The sequence below is a fragment of the Culex quinquefasciatus genome, chromosome 1 (genome assembly GCF_015732765.1).
Source record: "Culex quinquefasciatus strain JHB chromosome 1, VPISU_Cqui_1.0_pri_paternal, whole genome shotgun sequence".
Lineage (NCBI taxonomy): Eukaryota > Metazoa > Arthropoda > Insecta > Diptera > Culicidae > Culex > Culex quinquefasciatus.
Genome location: NC_051861.1, coordinates 9,241,063 through 9,267,028, shown reverse-complemented (window position 1 = coordinate 9,267,028; position 25,966 = coordinate 9,241,063). Strand labels below are relative to the sequence as shown.

At 37.7% G+C, this 25,966-nt stretch overlaps 1 long non-coding RNA gene across 1 annotated transcript in view; it reads left to right on the top strand.

Annotated features, from left to right (window-relative positions):
• Window positions 1-416: 416 nt before the first annotated feature.
• LOC119765319 overlaps window positions 417-25,966 on the top strand; it is a 96,617-nt gene continuing 71,067 nt past the window's right edge. Inside the window, exon 1 of the long non-coding RNA XR_005276642.1 lies at window positions 417-1,587. This is a non-coding gene — a long non-coding RNA (uncharacterized LOC119765319). The remainder of the gene's footprint in view (window positions 1,588-25,966) is intronic.

The following is a 25,966-nucleotide window of genomic DNA, read 5'->3' as shown; positions in this document are numbered from 1 at the left end:
ACAAAACCCTTCCTCGGGCTGCACAGAGTGACAGCTACGACCTCGCCGTTCCGGCTGCTGCTGAATTCCTTCACTCTCACCCGCGCCAACTGCGCATGTCCTTTTCAGCAGAACCTCTCAGAGAGTTGTGAAAAGAGAGAGAGCGGAAGCGCTCACGCGCGAGAGTGCGTTGCCTACTTTCGGGAGCGAAGGCTCGCTGACAGCGCCCTCTCCGGGTGTTGTTGGACAGGTGGACAAGTCGGTGCAGGTTGGTTCTGCACAGTAGAGGCCCCCGTCCGTCGTCAGCTGATGGTTGGTGAGCGTGAGCTTCCGGAGCGATGCGAGAGAGGGAGAGAGCGCTCTTCGGGTTTCTTTTTGTCGGGCGACGGTTCCGGTACGGTGGGGTTCGTCCTGGTCACGGCAGTTTCAGCGTGACATCTATGCCCGTCGGATGCGTTGGCGGGTTTTTTTTCGGGATTTTTCGGGCGCTCGAACCGTGGTGTAGTTTCGATAGGTGAGGAGGTGTTTTTTTTGTGATCGCGCGCGGATTTTACGGATTTTTTCGCGGCGGGATTGATCCGGGACGAGAGTGACCGCGGTCGAGGATCTAGATTTCGGGAAGTTGCGATCTTCTGGAAACCGAGTGAATCGCGGAGGGAGTGTTTTTATGGTTCATTTTTTGTCCCCTCGTGCGAAGCGCGCCCATCCTGAGCGGATGAGGATGCTGTGAAGAGTCCGGAGAGGAAGGTCGTCGTCGTCGTCGTCGTCGCGGCCAAGAAGAATGGTTATTAAATCGATGACGTCGGTGTTTCTGGTCCCGGTCAGGTTGAAGGGTTGACCTGGTGGATGGATGCTGCTACACTTGCACGACGATGGCCAATCGCAGGGCCTGTGACGGAGGTTAGGGTTGGGCCCTGAGCCCCGTGACAGCAGTGTGGTGGAAATCGGCTTGTTGACGACTGAGTGAGCCCGTGCAAGAGTGATGGTCGTCGTGATGGTGTACGATACGATGGGTCCAGAGTACGATACAGTCGATGGGGCTTAATGGTGCATCGGTTGTTCTGTGTCGATACAGGCATCGTACGGTGAACTTCAGCTCAGTGTGCTAAGGGCTTTGTGTGCAACGAGGTTAAGCTACAGTAAACGAGGATTACAAGACCAGCAAAGGCTGCACCAAACAAAAACAAAAGCTCAGCTGCGCCACGAAGAGGGAGTTGACATCTCGCAAAATTAATTTAGCCGTGATTCGGCAACTCGCCAAGTGTGCTAAAAAGTGTGATGAAAATTGATTGTGTGGCGAAAGCCGAAAGTGTGCGTGTGTGTTTGTGTGCAACCAACGAAGAACTCATCGTCCTTGAAGAGTTTGCCGAAACGTGACCAAGTTCTTGGAAGAGTTTTTGCGCCACAAAGTGTCCAGTCATGGGATTTTGCTGGAGCAGTTGAACGGCAAAACTTTTGTTTCGAAGAAATAAACACGGAATACCAACATCATCCTAGGTCCGGAAATCGACACAAAAGGCCACCGCCAAACAAAAGCGCAGAAAGGCCACACAAATACACGGATTCCGGAAACAACGCAGCCAGGAGCAGCTTTTTTCAAATTAAGCGGTAAAGTTTCGCTCAACACAGGAGTTATAAATTCTGATAAACATGTTCAACCCCCACCCCAACACTGCATCGATTTCCGAACTGGAACTGGGGGTTGGGAGAACTGGCGTTGGCAGTTTGTGTTCGTGTGGGATTTATGCATGTTTGGGATTCACCGCGAAAAAAAAGAAGCTCGTACCAAAGCTTACAGAGCTATTGTGTATACACCATGTACACACCCACACGTGGGTAATTTCGAAAGGCTTAGTGGTTTTGGTGCGGAGGCAGCGGATTTAAATCGGTTTGAATGGGAATTATGTAGGCCTTTATAGTAATGGTTGAAACTTCAAGTTTTTGCTACTAGAGGTGATTTTTACAAACTTTTTGCCTTCCTCACTGAGGAGAGGCTATAAAATCACTCGGAAAAGGAACTTTCTAGCTCCTAGACCCACCTTCATGTATACTTATCGACTCAATGCATTGTTTGTCATTTTTTTTCTATTGAAACAAGAAGTGGGCAAACCCGGTCTTTTTAGGAGCCCCTCATTTTTGATAGCTCATTAAAATGAGCGGCACTTTTGAAGGGCTTTTTCGCCCCTTTTCTAAATTTTGATGGAAAGGATATTTAAAAAAATTGAGTATTTTTTTATTTTTGTATTGAAATTTCTAAAAATATTAAAAGCAAACTTAAAACGAGAAGGTTCGCTTCAAATCCATAGGTCTTGGCGGTCTCTATATTACTGAATGGGGAGCGCACTCAAACTTATATCTACGAAATTTAATCGTCCTATGAAGATGTAAAATACAATACCTCATAGGACCTTATAAAAAGAAAATAAAAAAAACTCTAGAATTGCTGATTTTTTATTTAGAGAAAATATTCTGCGAATTACAAATGTTCCATTAAATTGGCTTTTGGTAAAATTTTCCTAGCTTAGCATTTTGAAAAGCTCATATTAGTGTTCCGATATTACTTTAATGTATCTTTATGATCAGTTGTGAAACTTTTTTTGTGACATTTTTTTTATTTTGCTCAGAAAATCATTCACTTATAGCGTAATTTTAGTGTATGTTGAAGAGAAAGTTGCAATAGATCTAATCACAAAATATGACGAAGTAGCTCTCAAAATTTCTCGAAAAACCTACTCTTTATCCTGAAGTACTTGAAAGAGTACACCGTGGGACAATTTTGACAAATTTTGCCTTATTTTATAAGCATTGAAATATCTGAAATTACATTTTCATTTCACAAAAACAAAATTAATACTACAATTAACCAAGTTCAAAAATCACTCAATCTTGGAACGGTTCTTTCAAATGGCCGGATAACCTTCAGTCCTTTTTGAAAACTGCTCTGAGATATATGAACAAAAACAAACATAATTTAATGAATGAGAATTTTCAAAACACTTCTAGCTGTACAGAATTGGGTGGTGATTAGGGTGGCAATAAAAAAATCGACATCAGGGATACCCTCTGTCGCGAAATTTGCCCTTGGCCCTGAAATTTGGTAAATACCGTGAAAAGCTGTGAAATTCGAAATAATTTATTGTCCAATTTAAACATTATTTTTATTTTCATACAATCCACAAGATATTCAACAGGTATTTTGGAACAATTGTTTGAAGATATTGCTTATTACAATATTCACGAAATGCTGATAAGTCTTGTACAAATATTTTTAAATGTTAAAATCCTTCGAAATTGGCCCGAAAAATTACGGGAAAAATAAAAATTGAAGAAAATTCAAAATTTAAATGGAAATTTAAATGCAATTAGCTGAAATAAATTTAAAATGCATTCCACTACACAGAGAAAAAAGAGTTCCCACAATCGTGAACAAGCGTTCATGAAAAAGGGAACCACGAACAAAGTGTTCAAATCCCATGGTACGATTTCCAAAACCGTTTGTTTTGGGAGCTCTTTTTCTCCGTGTACGTTAAAAATTTTTGTAGCTAGTTAGAGTTTATTCCAAAATCCGCAGAAAGCGTTTTTTTTTGCAAAAAAAAATTGTTTTCTTCAAATTTAACATTTAACAAGTTTAACAAAAAAAAATAACAAAATGCATAAAACACGGGGAAAGTATAAAAAATGAATGTTGGGCTTATAAATGATTTTTTTTATTTAACCTGGTTTAAAATATAATACATGTTGTGAAAAAGATTGTTCAGTACTTTGTAATGATTTTAATTTTTGAATCAGGGGGTTACATTTTGTGTCTTCAACAACTGATAACTTTTCCAGTAACTTTCCTGTAAACAATATTTCTTAAATTACCATAAACTGGGGTCAATCGGGACACATGGGACGAATTGGGACAGCCGTTTTAACCAAGTTTTAACCACAATATTTAGATTTTTCTGGTTTGTTTCGGTTAGAACAGATTCAGACCAACAAAATGTAAAAGATCACTAGCCATACTAATAACTCTGATCTTCTTGCACCCTTCGACAAAGTTGTAGGAAATTAAATTTTCTACAAGAATCTCACCCTTGGGAAATTTTGAAAGAGAACCGCTCTACCTGGCAGAAAAATACTGATGTGATGTTTTTCCCCATACATTTTATTGATTTTCGCCATATAAATTTCAGCGATAAAAGTGGCCCCTTAAAGGGTTACATACATGTAGAAAATCGCAAAATTTCATATTACAGAAAATTTATTGAATCCACTAAAAAGATATTTTTCAATCACTCCTGAAAGTTTCATGAAGATATTTCATGATTAAACAGAGTTAGAGACGTTTTTAAGCTCAACATTTTGCCGTGCGCGAAGCGGACTGTCAAACTTTCTGAGCGTTTTTCTCAAAACACCGAGTTGATTTACGGGTGCCACGATATCTCGAGATGGGATGGACCAAATTGGCTGAAATTCTGGGTGAAGACTCTCAAGATATATCCCGTGTGCATGACGAAGCCTGATTTTAAAATTTTGCTTTTTTAAAAAATACAAAAATCAAAAATTGACGATTTTTTATATGAAAAACACAAAAATATTTTTATCTTTTTTTAAAATAAACTTTTTGAAATTCGGCCTTCGTCATGCACACATGCGAGACTTCACCAAAATTTTGAGCCGATTTGGTCAAGGGAGTGTTGAGATATCGTGGCACCCGTTTTTTGAAACTGCTAATTTCAAATAGCTTTATCTCGGAAATGATACAGCCAAATGTCTTCAAATTTGTTTTGATAATAGATGAAAATACATATTTTAATGCTCTGAAAACAGAATATAAATAAAACTAAGTGTGTGCTGACACCAACCTTTGACTGTTTTGTCGATTTACATGTATGTAACCCCTTAACCTTAACCGATTTGGCTCAAAATTGGCACAGTTACTTATAATTGCCTAAAGAATCGAGCCAGGGGATATCTCTTTAGATTTTCCAAAAAAAAACAATGGTTCTTGTCACCCTAGTGGTGATTATTTTTATATGTAACCCTTCTAAAATCGCCCCTTAAAAACTCCACCATTTATTTGCATGCTCAACTGGCTACATTACCAATTTTCTTGTTCAAGTGCTGCCAGTTGAGTTTGAAAAAAAAGTCGGATTTTAGAGGGGCAATATCATAAATACTGTAACATTCTTCAGTGCAGTCGAATCTCAATACAGTCTTGGGTAAAAATGTTGTCTGGAGCACGAACTGTAAGTTCATGAGAAGTTTGTAACAAACAAAAACCGTTTAGCTGTTGAAATGGCAAAATTTCTGGGAAATTTTTAATATGTTGGGAAAGGTTTCCTCAAATTTTTAATATTTGTTTCAATGTTGTGCGCGCTACGTTAAGTTAGATATTACATGGAAAATAATCCTGAATACTTTCTACAAAATATTTGTTTGTATCGAAGTTTCTGGATTGTAAGGTACCCAGTGAAATAACTTCATGCTTCATAATGGACCAATTCCAGCTCAAATCAGGAATATTTCTGGTACTTTTGTACACAACTCTCTCCGATTTCAATGAAACTTTTTAGACATGTTATCCTAGGTATATATAAGCCATTTTTGTGTATATGGAGCCCATTGTACTCGAAAAGGACATTTGAGAAGGGCGTAAGTAAATGAATATTTTTGTATTTTGTAATTTAAAAATTACTGTAACTTAAAGCCGTTGCATCGATTCAAAAAGTGGTCCAAGACAAATTTGTAGGAAATCGGACGGGCTTTCTGAAAAATACACTGAATGAAAAAACACGCCAATTCCATGAGATTTAAAAAAATTTAAGTTTTAAGTCAAATTTTAGGAAATGTCACGATTTTTTTTTGTTCAAAATTTTTGAGGAAATACCCAAAAATGTAAAAAAAAACACTCACGCAAATGCAGGATGGTATGTCTCTCCTAAAACAAAAAATATAAAAATCATTTACTAAAACTGTTTTTTTTTTTGAAAAGTGGTCTTAACGTCAAAATTTTCAAAAACCGATAGTGACAATCGATTTTCCAGACAATTTTACATAAAAGTCTACATAGGATCATTGTCCTATGTCCAATCTTTGTGAAGATACAGCGGTTTCAAAAATATAAATGTCGAAAAAATAGGTTTTTTGATGGTTTGTAGCAATTTCTAAATGACAGACTTGATTTCGTGTATTTTTCTATCAGTGCTTTTTTTTAAAAAAAGCCCGTTCAGTTTTCTACAAGTTTGACTTTGACCACTTTTTGATACAATGCAATGGCTTTGAGTTATAGTTATTTTTAAATTACAAAATACAAAAAAATATTCAAAATACTTACGCCCTTCCCAAATGTCATTTTCGAGTACAATTGGCTCCATATACACGGGTCTAGCTCATTTCCCCGAATGACATTTCCCCTAATGCCATTTCCCCGAAAATCATTTCCCCTAATTGGCCACATCCCCGAATACCACTTCCCCTAATCAGCCACATCCCCGAATGCCATTTCCCCGAATATCATTTCCCCTAATCGGCTATATCCCCGAATGCTATTTCCCCTAATCGGCCATTTCCCCGAATGCCATTTCCCCGATGTGACACTTACGCTAATTGCCGTTTATTTAAATTTAAATTTTCCCGAATTTTCATATTCCCTAATCTTTATTTTCGCTTAAGCCTTTTTCCATGACTAACAGTTATGTTCTCTCTCAATTTTACCGAACAAACAGCTTTTTTGGGTATTCTGTTGATTAAATGTTGTAAATTGGGTAGTAAAGCCCTTTGTTAATTTTTTTGAACAACGATAAGATACACGATTAAAAACCATTTCTGATGACATTTTTTTATTTATGCAAAAAAAAATTATTAACAAGACAACATTTTTTCGATGGATCAAATATGGTCCCCTTGGAACGAGCTGTCAAGTAGGAGCTTTTCTGCCAAGAAGGGCCGGGAAGTGGTTTTTTTAAAAATTGAATTAAAAATCCTTGTTAAATTCATTGCGGTCGTTAAAAGAGTCATTGTACTTTAAAAATAAGCTTTATCATTGTCAACACTAATATCAGCTTAATTTTATGACCCAATTACAGTGCAGACTCGATTATCCGAAGTTTCGATTATCCGAAGTTCGATTATCCGAAGTGAAATTTTTCCGAGGCCTTCGGATAATCGAGTTGTTGTGTGTTCAAGAACCCAAAAATCGAACAAATAGGTTCAGGCTGGTAAAAATTTTATTTAAAGTTTTTGTTGATTATACTTTTCGCCAAATCCAAAACTAGCAATGTGAATAAAATGATCAGTGTGAACGGGGTTCTGTACTACGAAAATCGCACGGTATGTTTTCTGAATCATAAAAAATAACAAAACTTCTATTGCATTATTATTATCATGTCTATAATTAAAAAGTATTTGGTTTGAGAATATATAACAAAAAGTCTGTAACAATATTCATTGTATATTAATGAATAGTACCAAACCTTTCAACACTCTTTCCCCCCTAAAATTCTACGTCTGTTCTGAGTGAATCCAAAAAGACAGTTGATCATTCAAGGTCAATACCAACCTTTCAAGAAATATTATATGTGGTTTGATGTGAAAAAAATTGCCATCATTTTTTTTCTTATAAAATGCTATTTCCCCGAACGCGTTCGAGGAAATGGCATTCAGGTAAATGACTATTCAGGGATATGACTAATCGGGTAAGTGGCATTCGGGATTGTGGACTATTCGGGAAAATGACTTTCGGGGATGTGGACGAGTAGGGGAAATGTGAAATTCGGGTAAATGGAATTCGGGGAAATGACTATTAGGGGAAGTGTCTTTTTGTGTGTGAAAATATCAGTTAAATTCAGGCGGCCCATAATTGTGGGAGGCACAGTAACACCCCCCAAATATGGAACAGGTAATTTGGAGGCAGTGCATTGCTGCTCTGGACAAAATAGTCTTGAAATGAAGTTTTATGTTCAAAAAGTACTACTTTTTCGAGTTAAATAGCAAAAGGATGTCCAAATGAAGGACCTAAAAGTAGGAGGGGTGACTGAAAAGCTGCATTAGGCATTCTATTGACAAATTATCACAACAGTGTTCCGAATTCGTGGGTGTTCTGAACATGTGGGATGACTGTATTGTAGATTGAAAAAGGAAAAATATTAACTATAAAAAAAATCTTAAATATTTTTATTTCCACCAGCATCGGTATAACATTCCGTTTAACCAATAACTTTGCCACATCAACGAAACAACAACTTTGACAACACAAAAAAAAACAATTCAATTTGATAACGCAATTGCATACCGCAAGGCGCAATCTGCAGCGCCCGAAGGTATGCACTATTTGCGCGATAGCGGTTGTAATTCTTCATGTAAACGTTTTCGCTTTGCTGGGTTGGTGTTTATCGAGCAACATTTCAAAACTCCAATAAATAAACGTGTGTGCTGCGCCCGGGGGGCGGCTCGCTCACTGTTGCACAACCGAACAGATTAATTAGCCCGGTACGTTTGAAGTGTTTGTCGATATGCTTTGAATCAACAGTATTCTATTAGCTTACGTTTATACTCAGTACGGTGCGGCGATTATCGGTGAATATTTCTTTTAAATGTGATTAATTGGAAACACAATCTGCGCAAACATTTATGATTAATTGCTGATAAGATGTAATTATTGGCTAAAGTTTGAATATTATTTCATCATTAATGCAATTTTTGTTGTCTCCAAGAAAATTTCAAATTTCATTTCGCCTAAAGCATCTTTCACGGCACGGAAAAGCCTTTTCCACCTTTCATGTCGACGAGTCTTTGTCCTTGTTCCCGGAAGACGCGGTGTGGTGTACGCGCTTCGTGACAGACAATATCACGAATTTTATCTATTTAACGTTTCGTGCAAGGGGGGGTTGTGGGGGGGGGGGGGGGAAGTATGTGTGTGATTGATGCTGCAGCAAACTGCCTGTGTCATGATTCATTGTCTTTCCGCGTAAGCCCCGCGTCACTCATACACGCTCTACACATTTAATTTTTCACGTGCACATGAAAAAGATATGGCTCGTTTCGTTGTTAATGAACATGGCAAACACTCGCGTGACAATCATGGAAGTGGTGAATTGTTTGAACAATGAGCGTGCACACGGTAACGCTGAGTCGTTTTTAATGGGTTTCCTTTTTCTTGCGTCGTAGAATATCCTTAAGGGTAACATTACAGCTTAAGGAAATTGATTGAGATGACATGTAATTATTGCTCTCATGAGATGAATGATTCCAATTTTGTAAATAAATGCATTTGTGGCATTATAGAAGCAACATGTGGGAATATTCCAATGCATAATGAACTATGGTGGCACGTGTTTCTCACACAAAATGTACCCTCAATGTCATTCAGTGACACACTCAAAGCTCGCACTTCCTTCCATCAGGTCGGTTCCGATCTTCAAAACCGTGCAGAAGACGACCACCACTGACTGAGACAAATTCCTGCCACAAATGTACAACATTCATCAAACGAAGCACTCGTCGTCCCTGGTCGAGAAACGGGAATTCGAGCAAGTTTGAGCCTGATGGTAGACTACGGTCATGTTTTAATTAAAGTGGGAAAATGTCGCACATCACATCACACAAGGTTGTGCTTGTTCGGTCGTCGGGGGAGTCCCACGGCCAACCAGGAAGTGGGCTGCCTCCTGGAAATGACTATTATTGATGTTTCGCATGTGCGATTCCACGCCACGGTGCGGGAAGTGGCAATTTCTGGTGTCCTGGTGATGACCTGGAATTCCCGCAAAATTAGTAGCAGCAGGTGGTGCACGATTGGCGCTTATATTTAGTTGTCTGCAAATTCGTGCCGTGCTTTGTTATTGTTTCCGATATTTTGAGGTGGAATCAGCTGGTGATGGATTGAGTTTGGACTGTTTATAAGCATAGTCAAGGCAATTGGTGACACATGTGGTAAATTGGGACAACTTTTTGACAAAGAACTTTGTCCTAAGGGCACTGTCTACGGGTGTCAATCCAAAATTTCGCGAAGCGAAAGTGTAACGATTTGTGTAATCGTTTAAACGCTTATATCTTCCACCCAATTCAAGCAATCTGCATGCTTTATCCACCAAACGAAAGGGGAAGTCTTAAATTGCAAGTAGACTACCTCACAAAGTTGATAAAACTTTGTTAAAGTACTCAAAAGTTAAGATGAAAAATAAAAATTCAGACCGGGAAAATCCCGGTCGCTGATTGGTTGAGCGCAACCTTTCCCGAACACATTAATCAGATTCAAGTATCTAGCACTTAGCAAATTTTGCTCTCTGCCACTGCTTCGAAAGCGTCGAGCCGTCACAGCCAAGCGAGGTTATAAAGAGCGCCGTGCCGCCGGTTGAAGCTCAAACGAGTCCGAAGCTTTGCACGAGGAGGATCGAGAAGCAGCAGCAGCACAGCAGAGCCGCCGAGAGGAAGGAGAGAATTGAAAAATTGGAAAGAGAGGCAGAGCAGGCGCGGGAGGAAAATTGCCGGCAACTTGGAGTGTCATCATCGCATGGTTTTATCATCGTCATAAGACGTTAAAATGGCCCTTTTCAGGGCCAATTCACCTGAGTATTCTTTAAAAATCTGGTTGGGTACGGTAGTGAGTGTTTGTGTGTGCGGAAGGGAAATCGAGTGGCAAGTTTGGGGCTTGAAAGAGCACCAAATTATCAACGCATACACACAAACGCGGGCTGGGAGCTTCATTTGTGTGCGCCTGGTTTCTGCCGTGCAACTACCCTTCACGAGTTTGCTCATCCGATCGATCTTGGGGAAAATCGATTTTCGATATTAGTGTGGTTCCGCGAACACAATTTTAGTGTGGTTTACTACACACACACACACACACACACACACACACACACACACACACACGAGCAAATCCACAGTCGATGGCGCTTTTTTGCTACAAATACACTTGCAACGCACTGTTTGGTGCTCTAGGTGGTGTGTAGTATGTGTAAAGAGAATGAATAAAAAGATCGGAACCCAATTTTTGCGGAGCGAAATCGTTACGTGGCGATTTCCCTCTTCGCAGACTTCCTCCTTTTCCTTCACGCTGATTGGTTGAACAAACCTTTTCCGATCATCCTCTCCGAGAGACGTGAGATTGATGTATCTAAAATCATCTCCACTCAAGCTCATAATTTTCTGACAGCCGAGGAGTCAACATCGAGTGGCAGTTGCAGAATCAGAAGGGACAGCAGAAATTTCCCCGGTCAACGACGTGGAGAGGTCGCCGAAATGGCTCGGGCCGTCGCAGGAACGGGACGGATTGTCGCTGCAGGCCATCAAGGAAGAACGTTAGGGACCGATGTGGTCAAGCTGCTGATCCCGGAAGGCTCCGGTTAACGGCATCAAGAAGGGTCTCCGTGTTGATCGAGAACCAGTTCCCTTTGGGTCAAGTTGGTTGTGGTTGCGATAAAGTTTATGGTTTTGATACTGGACATGAAATTTAACATTTCGGCAGTCGTGACCGCAATCCGGAGTGGCCGGAGGCTCCGCGGTTGTTCCGAAGGGGACATTTGCCGAACCAAAGAGTTGGGGCAATATGGGTATCAAACTTTATGGTTTTTGATACTGGACATGAAATTTTAAATTTCGGAAGTATTGGCCACAATCTGGAGTGGCCGGAGGCCGCGGATGTTCCGCTGAGGGGACATTTGCCGAACCATAAGAGTTAGGGCAATATGGGTATCAAACTTTATGGTTTTGATACTGCACATGCATCTGACCATTATCTGAAGTTACGCAGTTCAAATAAATCGCTTATTTTACGCAGGAAGTAATAAATCGATTACTGCGATTGCCTTTTTATTGTGCCGCGGCGAAATTCTGTTTCTGGAAATATAGAATAACTATTTCGAATTCAATTAAAGCCCTTGAAAGAGCAGTTTTAATGTTTCCTGTTCAAATTTACTTTGCTGCCGCCAATTGCTTGCAACAGCCTTGCAAAAACATTTCCGCATCTTGATAACTTTCGAGTGGTGAGGAAAGTCGATTGATTTCACCTTGATTTCTATTGCAGCTCCATTTGCAATTTCCGTCCCCTTAGTTCGATAGGACGTTGATATTATGTCTTAAAACTATTCACAAAAGAGTTGTCTTATGTAATTATAAGGGAATCATGGGGAAATTTGGACCGGACATTCTTATCGAAAATTTCAACAATCATCTTGCAAAGTTCTTTGTCATACTGGTCATGTGTAACATAACCACCTGCACCTTTTTTTTAACAATTTCTAACTTGTTTCAGAAAGAACAGATTGATTGACATGGAATTCTCAATTTCCATCTACATTTTTTTCAGTGGAACTTCTTGCTATATATTTTCTATAAATCTCGAGTGACGAAACGGAATGCTTTTTGGTGGACTTCCTTGCCTTGATCTTCTAATTTTGAAAACTAGAAATAAAGTTGCTATTCTCAATGCAACACTGTTCAGGTTGACCAGGATTGATTTAACGGTTTGATGTGGCCGCCCAGTACTTGGTTAAATAAAAAAAATATTGTCAAGTACCAGGCACCTACATTATTCTATGGAAATGGAATTCATGTTCAGTTCACTAGCATTTTACATTTTTTACCCTATCTTAAATTTTGTATTGTTTGAATTGGATGAAACTTTGTTTATTGATTTCTTGAGGACAAAAAACCATCTTTAATGATAAGTTTATCGTTTCATACATCTTTAAAAATTTGTGGGCTGTTCATACAAAAGTTTTATGAGGATATTTGATAATTTGTATCTTGAGAGGGAAATTTTTTTACTCGGCAAATTTTTAGACCTAAAAAAACACATTTTTTTAAAAAGCTTTACATTACCAGTTTGATATATTTTCCTCATATTTCATATGTTTTATTGAACTAAGGTGGCAACTTTGAATATAGTGCTCAAAGAATGACCCTTTTTTTAACTTTATTATGTTTTTATAGTGTTTTTTTTTCTTATTCGGAATGTTCACGCAACAGTTTATCATTAAATTCTTTTATAGTTAAAATAATGCTTTTGAAAAGTAGTTACAACAAGTAGCTGAAACATTAATACCATACACTATCTTTGAGCAGTGTTTTGTGTTCAAAATGTCTCCTTTAAGCAACTTTTGTTCTACGAAAAAGTTCACTTCTTTTGTTTTAGTTTTCTCTGTTTTATTTTTAGTATTTTATTTGCATTTATCTTGTTTAGTTTACCTTTGTTTTTGGTAGTATTAAACCATTTTCAATTTTTTGTTTTTCACATTTATAATGACACCATTATCAATTAAATTGAGACACTACGAAAATAACTGCATACTTCTAGTTACTTAAGAGCGAGTCCACGAACAGGGCATACCCCTTTGTATGGGACGTCGTTTGGACCTCACCAATCTGCCTGAAATTTTCAGGGGTTGTTTGTACATATGAAACTAGCATCTGGCCAAAATATGAGCACTCTAGGTCAACGGGAAGTGGGGCAAATCGGAACACAAAGTTTGAAGGTTCAAAAACGTCAAAAATTTTAAAAAGGCTATAACTCAGGCAAAATTCAATTTAATTTCAAAATTTAAAATGCATCTGAAAGGGCTTAAAAAAAGCAACAAAATGCAGGGAGAAACATCCCAATTGGTTAAATCTAAAAGGAGTTATTGACATTTTAGTGAAAAAATAGCATAATTTTCAAACTCAAATAAAAAAGTGTTCCATCCAGATATCAACTCGGTTCGAACTGCAGCTTGTAGGGGACATCTGGGACTACCATCTGAGACTGAGAACGCTTTGGGTAAAGCAGTTTAACATATTAAATAGACACTTTTACTTTTAGTGATTTTTTTGATTGTAAATTTTTGCTCGGGGGACCCCTTAGAACAAATTTTCCGGTGATAATTTCATCATATTCGTGTTCCTGAGACAATTTCACAATAGAAACATGCATAAAAATGTTTATTATCATTCATTTTAACCCTTTTAAAAATGAAAGTTAAAAAAATCTTCGATTCACATTTATTAAAAATCAAGTTCGTTTCCAAGGATACTAGATGACACCAGAAAAAAAGTAGCTTCTTAATTTTTTTTAACTGCCTGAAAATTTCAGGCAGATTGGTGAGGTCGATGCGAGATGGGTATGCTTTGCTCGTGGACTCGCTCATACAAGAAAATGTTAGAAAAAAAACACAAGCAGATTTGACCTCTTAAAAATGACATTTTTAAAAACATTGGCAAAGTCAAATAAAACAAGACATACTGACAACCCTTAAATTTTGAGAGTTCTTCTTTCCAATTCTTTTTAAAGACCAAAAATTGGTTGCAAATGGATTTTTGGCGATTGTTTAGATCGTGTGAAGCTCATGTAAAGGTGGGTTGTTGGGTTGGCTTGAGCAAAATTGTATTTTTTCTATTTTTTTAAGATTAAAAATTTTAAATTCAGAAATGAAACATTTTAAAAAGTTTCTTTACCAATCTCTTATGATATGATGTCTCTTCAACAAATTTTCTGGAAAATTGTTTTCATTTTAATCAATATTACTCAAAGGAAAAAGAGAGACAAAGTGGCCCCTCAAATTCCATTTTCAAATTTCCGACTTTTCAAGAACTTCAAAGAATAGGATTTTTTACCCAAAAAATTATTAACAAATTAAAAAAATATTTATTAAAACAATAATTTCAACCATATAAAAAACGTCTCAAAAATATTGAACGTAAATTATATTTTAAACATTATCAGTTGAAATAGAAACCTTTTTTAAAGTTTAAAAACAATAAAATAAGTTTCGATTCAGAATGTAAACAGAAAAAAATATTAACATTGTCGGTAGATATAAAAAAAAACAATAATTAAAAAAATAAAATATAATGCAAGCACTATCCATTTTGATTCAGAGAGAAAATATAAACGATCCTCGCTGCTCGCACCTTAGAGTCCAAAGGCTTGAATGGGGCAATAAATTTAAGAAAAATGACCGAAAATGTGAATTAAATTTGTATAGTTTTGGCACATTTATAGCATTTGTTATCAATTAACTGCGTATGAGAGAGATTCCTACTCGAAACTAGGTGTCCGGAGGCTGGATTGTTGAGGCAACCTTTTTTTTACACGTTAGCTTCCATCCACCACAGGATTCGAACTGACGACCTTTGGATTGTTAGTCCAACTGCCTTCCAGCAACTCCACCGAAACAGAACGAATGTATGACAAAAGGTCGAAAGACATACGGTCGAATGGACAAATGGTCGAATAGACAAAAGGTCGAAAGGGCAAATGGTCGAATTAAAAAAATACATTTTAACAAAACAAAACTTTTGATATGAGCCTAAATACACCAATATTGCAAAGGGACCATCCATAAACCACGTGGACACTTCAGGGGGCGGTATGGCGATTGTCCACGATCCATACAAAAAGATTTTTGTATGGACAATTGTCTACGAAGGGGGTAACAGATTCCCAAAAAAGTGTCCATGTGGTTTATGGATGGTCCCAAAGCAGCTTAGTAAAGGTGATTTAAACGTTTTTAATTAATATCACTAAGTTATTATTTAAAAGGGGGAGTTTATCTTTAAAAATATAAATAAATTCGATCGATTTTTTTTATGTAAACAGTTATGTTTTTGAAGTCAGATTTAGGATCTATTGTGACCATGAAAGATTGATTGAAAAAAAATATGAAACCTGCAACAATATTCAGGAAGCAAGACTTTTTCATTTTTCTTAACTATTTAAATTTGGAAGAATTGAAATGTCTTTGAAATATTCCAACGATTTTTTTTTAAATCACAAAACCATTACGACAGTCCAGAATAGTTTTTTGAACATAAAATAAAACTTAAAAAGTATTTAAGAAGTCGAATTTTTTTTTGAAGAACTTTTCATATTTGATAGAATGGAAAAACTCACAAAAATATTTTGGCAATCGAGAATTGGTTGTACTTAAAAATAAAAATAATCTTCCAAAATATTTATTTACTTATTTTGTAAGAATTGTCCATTGAAAGAATGTCAATCTTCTCAAAATGGTCTGGAAGTTATTCTGTTTCTTTACAAAAAAAATCATTGCTCAAAGGATGGATAAACCAAGGATAAATTCACAGAAAAAATCAGATTTGTTTGTAAGAAAATATTTTTTTAATGATTTTTTTGAAGTTTATAACTATACTTATTTGTTTAATTTTTTCTCATTCGACCTTTTGTCCTTTCTACGTTTTGTCCACTTTCGACCTTATGCATTTCGACCTATTGGCATTCGACCTTATGTCGCACATCCGTTTGAATTAAATTTGCAGGTATGCGAACCACTTTGCATTTAACTAGAGCCTAAAAGTTTCATTTGCATTCGAACAGTATGGCAATAAACTGCACTGTGTTTGAGCTTAGTTGTAAAGGGGTTACATACATGTATATTGGCAAAAAAGTCAGAGGTTAGTATGAGCACACACCTCAACTTTATTTAAATTCTTTTTTCATGTCATTAAAATATACATTTTCACCTACTTTCAAAACCAATTTGAAGATATTTGGTTGCATCGTTGCCGAGATATAGCAATTTTAAGTTAGCAGTTTCAAAAAACGGGTGCCATGATATCTCAACACAGTCTTGACCAAATCGGCTCAAAATTTTGGCGAATACTCGTTAAACCGATTCCGTGTGCATGACGAAGCCCGATTTTCAAAAAGTTTATAATAAAAAAAGATAAAAATATTTTTGTGTGTTTTCAAATTAATAAACCGTTTGTTTTTGATTTTTGTATTTTTTTAAAAAGCTTATTTTAAAAATTGAGCTTCGTTATGCATACGGGATACATCTTGAGAGTCTTTACCTAAAATTTCAGCCAATTTGGTCCATCCCATCTCGAGATATCGTGGCACCCGTAAATCAACTTGGGGTTTAGTGAAAAACGCCAACAAAGTTAGACTGCCCGCTTTGCGCATGGCAAAATTTTGAACTTAAATCGTCTCTTACTCAGTTTAATCATTAAATATCTTCATAAAACTTTCAGGAGTGATTCAAAATCATGTTTTGAGTGGATTTATCAAATAATCTGTAATATAAAATTTTGTGATTGTCTACGTGTATGTAACCCCTTAAAAATAATTTTTGCAGCTCCGCTGTGAAACTTTCAACTTTTCCTGTCCTTCTGGAGAATCGTAACGGCCTACTTTTCCCTACCAAAAATAAAATAATACCTTTCAAAACCAGTGCTGAAAAGTTCTACTTTTCAACACTTGTATCGAAAAGTAACATTTATCAATATTTTTTGTTTTGAACGGCGAATTTACTAAACACATGAATGTTAGACATACAATTCCATTCAAGAATCGTTTTTCGGAATTGCAAAAGCTGTTGTAGGGGAAGGCGGGGCAAGAGGAATAATCGCTCGTACGGTCGTAATTTTTACAATTTTAATTATTTCCAGTATGAAGACTTGTTGCTAGCAATGCAATTAGCTGATTCTACTACCACATAACCGCCAAAACGACGTAAACGCCACGGGGCATAAGATTCAATGAAGTTTTTTCAAACCCTTTGTTTTCTTATAATAATTGGAAAGTACAAAATAAGGCTTAGGGTTCGTTTTATCAAAATGCTGTTTTTCCTAGATCAGATTTAACTTTTGGTTATTTTTGTAGAGAGCTTTTAAAAAATCTTGTCCAGATGGGGCAAGTACTTAAAAACTGATGAACAATTGTTTAAAAATTGTCTATTTCAAATATTGTGATATTATGAAATTTTATTATTTATCATCTAAGTGTTATTTTTTTTTTCGTAAAAGCGACCAAATTATTAGTAAAATATTATTATTGAATTTAAAATTGAATGAAACGTTTAAAATACATTCTAATCTGATATATCTAAGTGATAACAGTTAAATTGTTAACAAATTGACATGTTGTTTCATGCATTGTTCCCCACTAGTTGAGTAGAACGTACGTTAAATCAACAATTTTAAAATCATTTTTTTTACATTGAAAAACAGGATTTGTTCTATCAAAGTCTTAGTCAAGACCTAGAATAAGATGATTATAGAAAAATTCGACAGATTTTTTAACGTTTTTGATGGGTTATAACGAGCATTTCCTTAGCTTGTTACATTTGCCCCACTTTCCCCTAAGCAACTTGATGCAAAACTTGATTTTTTCAGCACTCGTCGTATTTATCCAACTCGGTTTACCGAGTTGTACAACTCGTGCTGATAAAACTTCTTTTTGCAACTTGTTGCTTAAACTATTATTTATGGTTAGTACTTGCGTCTCAACTTTTTTGACTTTAAAGAAATTTGTATCATTATATTGTTTTTCTTTTGTTTATTTTTTTCAGCTGTATTTAAGAAAATAAATATATATTTTTTTCATCACGATTTTCCTGTCTATTTCTGATTGAAAATATTATTTTTATTATTCTGATCGTTTAAACTAATATTAAAATGACGCTGAAATCGTTTGTTCGAGTCAACTTCAGGAAGAAATTCCGCGGAATGTCTATCCCTTCCCCTTCTCCCATCCGGTTAGGATTAAGTGCCACAATAATTGCTCTTCCCTTTCCCTCATTGGGGAGCATAGCTTCACGGCGATGATGCCTTTCACCGTGTGTTCAATTGAACGATTATGTGACACTCCCCAGAAGAGGGGGGAGGGACGTAAAACTTTTGTCATCAACTATAGTACAAATTCATACACACACACATACATCGCACGTATAGAACACGTGGCAATCGTTTCCGGGACACCATCTGGCAAGTGATAATCATTGTCATTAGCGGAGAGTCGCCGCGGGACGATAATAATAGAATAGGTCTAGCGAGGGATGAAAGGTTTCAAAAGGGCTTGTTAGTAATAAATGTTTGAAGAATTCAAATCTGGTTTCAATTTAACTGACTTTAATGATTGGCTTTTGTTAGAAATGCTTTAAGAATTTGATTAATCTCATGTTGGTTCTTATTTTTTTTTAATAATTTAGACTTTTTGAAATGTTACTTTCAATTTGATAGTGGTAAAAAATTGAAAGCAAATTAAGCTTCCGGGGATGGTTTTGTGACCATTCGCCAAATCACTCAAAATAGGATTTTCAGACAGATTAGTTAGCAAGCATATTTGAGTCATCAAAGCCGTCATGACAGATGGATTAATAATTGCAGTGAAATCATTTTGGAACGAAAAGGAACTAAATTATACTTGTTCAATTTGTGAAATTTATTCATCGCAAAAAGCGTCGATTGCCACCACATCCTTTTTTTTGGCAAGTCTCAAAATTACCACATTCTGTTCCTTAAACCCGTCTGCGGTGCTAAAAGGATGTCACATCTTAACCTAAACCAACATCCTTCTTGCTTGCCTTTCCGTCGGCAGATTTGCTTCATTCATCATCAACTAATTAGCAGGACAGTAAAAAAATAAGCACAAACTGAGAAGGGCCCGTCATCAAGCTTTTTATTGTCCAAAAACTGTCCGGAAGTTCGTCAACGGAGCAAAAATAAAGTAAAATGAAAAGCTTCCTGTTTACTAAGTGTGCAAATTTTAGCCTTTTGGTAACTTGCTCACGTTTTGAGCTGCTGTTGGCTTCTGAAATGTGGAAAATGTTGCAAATTTTGAACTCAAATTTGTTGTTGAATGTTTCAATTTCATTCATTTCATCTTTTATTTTATTCATAATGTTGAAAATTATGTATTGTATCAATATTGTCTTAGCAAACAACGTTTTCTTCTACTATTAACTTCAATGTTACCCTCCAGCTTTTATAACTGTAACATAAAAGATAACCACCCTCAAATTTCCCCTAATCTCGACCCCACCCAAGTAATATTCAAATGAAATCCTAATTAAAGCAAAACACGTCCTGCGTCGGCAGTTTCGTTGCCCCCCCGAAGGCGTCTCTCTCGTCCGAAGAGTTACTCGGAAAATTCAAGTAGTCAGTATCGTGCCCCTTCTCAGACCACACCCCAGAATTTTCCCGTCTTCTACCGAGAGCTTTGAAGGGAGCTTCGAAGAAGGGAGCTGATGCTGTCCTTGACGACGGGGCAACGAAAAAGCCATCTCTAGTGGAGCGTTTGAAGGACGTGGGGTGGAACGTTGAGTTGTCTGGTGCGTAGTCCTGCGTCATTCCTTGACGGCATTTCGGTACTGAACTTCAACTTTTATAGTTGTTTTAAAATTAATAACTTTGAAAAACTCGTCTTAAAAATAAACTCATGAATTTGCCAAAAAAAAAAGCCATAGTTTGACGTCAATCATCCAATCACAAAGCAGTTTTTAGCCTGCCGGGTGGGCAACTTAACGATGTTTTTGAGACTGGGTCTGGCCGACCAAATCAGCCATAAAAGTTATTTTTTTCTCTCCTTAACGGATGCTTGCTTTAAGTATTGCCTAAACACAAAGGGTGAGTACCTGAATGTGGTACAGATATCTCCAGTAAGGTCTAGTGCTAGATTCAAAAATATTTCATAAATAGAGTTTATTAATTGAAAAAAAGATGAAGAAAATTTAAACAGGGAACTCATTTTGAAATTAACAGTATCTCTAAATAACTTATTTTAACAGTTAATTTTATAGATAAATGTAGTAAAAAATCCTTATTTGTACAAATGAAAATTTCAAATTACCTCGTTTTCAATTCACATTATTTTTTTATAAAATTTGAAACGGCAAGATTTTGTAAACTTTTTTGGCTAATTCTCAAAAATAGCTCAACAATGTTTAAAAACGAAAATTGATGGTTGGACAACCATAAAATTTGCTTAAGTGGTTACATACATGGTCAAATGGTCGAAAAGGTCAGAGGACGTACTTCAACTTTTTTTCAATCTGTTTTCAGGGCATTCAAATATACACTTTCATCTTATAGCAAAACATTTCAATTTGAAGACATTTGGTTGTTTCATTGCCGAGATAAAGCTAATTTGAAGTTATCAGTTACAAAAAACGATTGCTTTGACCAAATGGACCCAAAAATTGAGATTTGATTTTGAAAAAGTTTAAAAATATTTTTGTGTTTTTCAATTTTAAAATCTGTAATGTGAAATTTTGTGCTTTTCTACATGTATGTTACCCCTTACACAACTATTTTAAGCATTGTTTTAAACATGAGCAATTCCGGCTCAAATCGGGATTTTTTCTGGTACTTTTGTACCCGACCCTCTCCGATTTCAATGAGACATGTTATCCTAGGCTTATATAAGCCATTTTTGTATATTTGGAGCCAGTTTCACTCGAGAATGACATTCGAGAAGGGCGTAAGTTATTTGAATATTTTTGTAATTTAAAAATTAAAAATTTCTGTACCTCAAAGCCGTTGCATCGTATCAAAAAGTGGTCTGAGAGAAACTTGTAGGAAAGTGGACGGGCTTTCTGAAAAAGTACACTAAAGAATTAGGTTTTAAATTTTTCCATTAGGTTTTTCAATTTTTAAGTTTAAAAGTTAAATTTAACGGGTGATGTCCGGATTTTTTTTTCGTTCAAAATTTTTGAGGAAATTGGTAAAGATGTTACAAAAAGACTCACGCAAAATGCAAGGATGGGGAGACATCTCCAAAAAATATATTTTTTTTCATTAAAACTGTTTTTTTAATTGGGTAATTCTCTACCAACTCACACGAAATCGGGAAAAGTTGCCCCGACCCATCTTCGATTTGCGTGAAACTTTGTCCTTAGGGGTAACTTATGTCCCTGATGACGAATCCGAGGTCTGTTTTGACAAAGGACTTTGTCTTAAAGCTCTATCTGCGGTGTCAATGCAAAATTTTTCGAAAATGTAGCGTTACCGTCGCATGCCCTCGGCGTGACATTCTGTTTCTGTTGCGTGGATGCCGTGCCAACTATTTAAGCTAAAAGTTAGCCTCTGGAGGATTTAGTGTCCATCAGACTTTCATCAAAGACAGACCTTACGTTGGGATTTTATTGCTCACACACACACGCACACGTTGAAAGAAACAGGTGGTGAACGAACTTGAGAGGAGGTCCAAGAAGTTATTGACGGTTGCCAGAGCGGTCACCGGAATACCGAAATGATTGGGAACAAATTGGTAGAGTATCGGCCACACCCGGAGTGGCCAGTGCCCTGAGGGAAGGTTCTCCCGGGAGGAAATTTACGGAACCATACAGATTTGGGCAATATGGGTATCAAAATTCATGGTTTTTGATACTGGTAATGAACATGGCCATTTTGGCAGGATTGGCCACACCCGGAGTGGCCATTGCCCTCAGGGAAGGTTCTACCGGGAGGACATTTACGGAACCATACGACTTGGGGCAAAATGCGTATCAAAATTCATGGTTTTTGATACTGGTGATAAAAATGGCAATTTTGACAGGATTGGCCACACCCGGAGTGGCCATTGCCCTGATGGAAGGTTCTCCCGAGAGGACTTTTACGGAACCATACAGATTTGGGCAATATGGGTATCAAAATTCATGGTTTTTGATACTGGTAATGAAAATGGCCATTTTGACAGGATTGGCCACACCCGGAGTGGCCATTGCCCTGAGGGAAGGTTCTCCCGGGAGGACATTTACGGAACCATACAGATTTGAGCAATATGGGTATCAAAATTCATGGTTTTTGATACTGGTAATGAAAATGGCCATTTTGACAGGATTGGCCACACCCGGAGAGGCCATTGCCCTGATGGAAGGTTCTCCCGAGAGGACATTTACGTAACCATATAGATTTGGGCAATATGGGTATCAAAATTCATGGTTTTTGATACTGGTAATGAAAATGTTTATTTTGACAGGATTGGCCACACCCGGAGTGGCCATTGCCCTGAGGGAAGGTTCTCCCGAGAGGACATTTACGTAACCATACAGATTTGGGCAATATGGGTATCAAAATTCATGGTTTTTGATACTGGTAATGAAAATGTTTATTTTGACAGGATTGGCCACACCCGGAGTGGCCATTGCCCTGAGGGAAGGTTCTCCCGGGAGGACATTTACGGAACCATACAGATTTGGGCAATATGGGTATCAAAATTCATGGTTTTTGATACTGGTAATGAAAATGGCCATTTTGACAGGATTGGCCACACCCGGAGAGGCCATTGCCCTGATGGAAGGTTCTCCCGAGAGGACATTTACGTAACCATATAGATTTGGGCAATATGGGTATCAAAATTCATGGTTTTTGATACTGGTAATGAAAATGTTTATTTTGACAGGATTGGCCACACCCGGAGTGGCCATTGCCCTGAGGGAAGGTTCTCCCGAGAGGACATTTACGTAACCATACAGATTTGGGCAATATGGGTATCAAAATTCATGGTTTTTGATACTGGTAATGAAAATGTTTATTTTGACAGGATTGGCCACACCCGGAGTGGCCATTGCCCTGAGGGAAGGTTCTCCCGGGAGGACATTTACGGAACCATACAGATTTGGGCAATATGGGTATCAAAATTCATGGTTTTTGATACTGGTAATGAAAATGGCCATTTTGACAGGATTGGCCACACCCGGAGAGGCCATTGCCCTGATGGAAGGTTCTCCCGAGAGGACATTTACGTAACCATATAGATTTGGGCAATATGGGTATCAAAATTCATGGTTTTTGATACTGGTAATGAAAATGTTTATTTTGACAGGATTGGCCACACCCGGAGTGGCCATTGCCCTGAGGGAAGGTTCTCCCGAGAGGACATTTACGTAACCATACAGATTTGGGCAATATGGGTATCAAAATTCATGGTTTTTGCAATTCCGTCGTGAAACTACTTACTTTTCCTGTCATTCTTGAACGACGAAATAGCCTACTTTTCTGTACCAAAAATAATAGAATCGAATAGCAACACTTTTCAAAATAAATGCTGAAAAGTTCTACTTTTCAGCACTGAAATGGGTGCTGAAAAGTTGAACTTTTCAGCACTTGTTTCGAAAAGTAACACTTTTCAACATTTTTTTGATTTAAACGATTTATTGACAAAATACATGAAAATTCGACTTAAAATTTCACTAAATGGGAGTTTTTTGAAATTGCAAAAAAATTTGTATGGAACTCGTTGCAAAACTTGATTTTTTCAGCACTCGTCGTATTTATCCAACTCGGTGAACCTCGTTGGATAAATGTACGACTTAAGCTGAAAAAATCCTCTTTTTGCAACTTGTTGCATAAACTACTATTTTGATACTGGTAATGAAAATGTTTATTTTGACAGGATTGGCCACACCCGGAGTGGCCATTGCCCTGAGGGAAGGTTCTCCCGGGAGGACATTTACGGAACCATACAGATTTGGGCAATATGAGTATCAAAATTCATGGTTTTTGATACTGGTAATGAAAATGGCCATTTTGACAGGATTGGCCACACCCGGAGTGGCCATTGCCCTGATGGAAGGTTCTCCCGAGAGGACTTTTACGGAACCATACAGATTTGGGCAATATGGGAATCAAAATTCATGGTTTTTGATACTGGTAATGAAAATGGCCATTTTGACAGGATTGGCCACACCCGGAGAGGCCATTGCCCTGATGGAAGGTTCTCCCGAGAGGACATTTACGTAACCATATAGATTTGGGCAATATGGGTATCAAAATTCATGGTTTTTGATACTGGTAATGAAAATGTTTATTTTGACAGGATTGGCCACACCCGGAGAGGCCATTGCTCTGATGGAAGGTTCTCCCGAGAGGACATTTACGTAACCATACAGATTTGGGCAATATGGGTATCAAAATTCATGGTTTTTGATACTGGTAATGAAAATGTTTATTTTGACAGGATTGGCCACACCCGGAGTGGCCATTGCCCTGAGGGAAGGTTCTCCCGGGAGGACATTTACGGAACCATACAGATTTGGGCAATATGGGTATCAAAATTCATGGTTTTTGATACTGGTAATGAAAATGGCCATTTTGACAGGATTGGCCACACCCGGAGTGGCCATTGCCCTTATGGAAGGTTCTCCCGAGAGGACTTTTACGGAACCATACAGATTTGGGCAATATGGGAATCAAAATTCATGGTTTTTGATACTGGTAATGAAAATGTTTATTTTGACAGGATTGGCCACACCCGGAGTGGCCATTGCCCTGAGGGGAGGTTTCTCCCGGGAGGACATTTACGGAACCATACAGATTTGGGCAATATGGGTATCAAAATTCATGGTTTTTGATACTGGTAATGAAAATGGCCATTTTGACAGGATTGGCCACACCCGGAGTGGCCATTGCCCTGAGGGAAGGTTCTCCCGGGAGGACATTTACGGAACCATACAGATTTGGGCAATATGGGTATCAAAATTCATGGTTTTTGATACTGGTAATGAAAATGGCCATTTTGACAGGATTGGCCACACCCGGAGTGGCCATTGCCCTGAGGGAAGGTTCTCCCGGGAGGACATTTACGGAACCATACAGATTTGAGCAATATGGGTATCAAAATTCATGGTTTTTGATACTGGTAATGAAAATGGCCATTTTGACAGGATTGGCCACACCCGGAGTGGCCATTGCCCTTATGGAAGGTTCTCCCGAGAGGACTTTTACGGAACCATACAGATTTGGGCAATATGGGTATCAAAATTCATGGTTTTTGATACTGGTAATGAAAATGGCCATTTTGACAGGATTGGCCACACCCGGAGTGGCCATTGCCCTGATGGAAGGTTCTCCCGAGAGGACTTTTACGGAACCATACAGATTTGGGCAATATGGGAATCAAAATTCATGGTTTTTGATACTGGTAATGAAAATGTTTATTTTGACAGGATTGGCCACACCCGGAGTGGCCATTGCCCTGAGGGAAGGTTCTCCCGGGAGGACATTTACGGAACCATACAGATTTGAGCAATATGGGTATCAAAATTCATGGTTTTTGATACTGGTAATGAAAATGGCCATTTTGACAGGATTGGCCACACCCGGAGAGGCCATTGCTCTGATGGAAGGTTCTCCCGAGAGGACATTTACGTAACCATATAGATTTGGGCAATATGGGTATCAAAATTCATGGTTTTTGATACTGGTAATGAAAATGTTTATTTTGACAGGATTGGCCACACCCGGAGTGGCCATTGCCCTGAGGGAAGGTTCTCCCGGGAGGACA